General features: G+C 40.7%; 1 protein-coding gene across 1 annotated transcript in view; it reads right to left on the bottom strand.

Annotated features, from left to right (window-relative positions):
* The window catches only part of LOC120573104, a 75,738-nt gene that overhangs the window by 39,942 nt on the left and 34,555 nt on the right, over positions 1-1,241 (bottom strand). The window lies entirely within an intron of this gene.

Below are 1,241 nucleotides of genomic sequence, written 5' to 3'. Positions count from 1 at the left end.
GACTCTGAAGCAGACCTGCGCGTCTCTTAGTGTTCACTCTCTCTGTAAAACAGAGATGAGCAGCGCTCCTTCCTGGTCTGTTCCGTTTCAGGTAGTAATTATAATGGACGCTCTGCTGTGGGCATGCTGCGGCAGATGTGTTGCCTTTGTGTTCCGTGTTTATGTTTATTTTGGTTTTCCACTGCCGCGTAGAGCAGCCGTACAACCACTTCCTGGATTACTGGATTACTGCTCTGAGTCTGTCAGAAGGTCTGAGATCTACCATATCAGCAGAGCTATAATGCACAGCAGACTATGGTGCAGGTAGATTATTTTTGAAATATAGTGATGTTATTCTTGTAACTTAATTTTTCTCAAAATATCACAACTCCTCCAAATCTCAGAGAACACAGATGGGATGAGTTATATTTTAAATGTGCACGTTCTGAACATGAGCAGAAATATTGCTCCACCAGATCTGAGCTATTGAAGTCCAGGGATTTAGTAATTCATTCTAAAATGAATTAATGTATCCTTAAGTTGAATAATTGTTATATGTGTTGTACCCTTAAAAGGGGAATAGTAATGCGAGAAGGATGAGAAAACACACACCAGCTCTTTCCTTCACTCGTCTGTATTGAATACATTCCAAACAACACACACAAAACAACAGACAAATGTATATATAATGTATATATGCGCACACTCAGCTCCAGGACCACAGGCACAATGAATGCATCCCCAACATGCTCCAAATCATCAAAACTACTGCTTCAACCAAACAAACATGACATGCAAATTACATCTCCAACAAGCCAAACCATCATGGAAACCTTCCTTGAATAAGGAGATGCATTCAATTTTTGTCATTATGACGTGAAGCAGACACAAATATACACATATACAAAAGAAACGGCAACGCTCCCAAACATCAACGTCAACACTCAGACTCCGCAGTGTACGAGGTATCCGGCTACTAGCTTACTAGCTTGAGTTAGCAAGAAATTCAATAACAAATAAGTCCCACAAAACGTATTTTCCATGCATTTAAAACCACAGTAACATAAAGAAACAATCAACATGTGTTCATAAGTATACAGTGCTATGCAAACGCTAATTACCTTAAAAGGGGAATAGTAACGGGAGAAGGATGAGAAAACACACACGCAGCTCTTTCCTTCACTCGTCTGTATTGAATGAGGAAGAGGAGCGCGATCCCCCTACTGGAGCCCCTAGGCATTACCAACACATCGACGTATCAC

This window comes from Perca fluviatilis, chromosome 14 (genome assembly GCF_010015445.1).
Source record: "Perca fluviatilis chromosome 14, GENO_Pfluv_1.0, whole genome shotgun sequence".
NCBI lineage: Eukaryota > Metazoa > Chordata > Actinopteri > Perciformes > Percidae > Perca > Perca fluviatilis.
The sequence above is the reverse complement of the archived record's forward strand: the minus strand, read 5'-3'. Positions and strand labels throughout refer to the sequence as shown.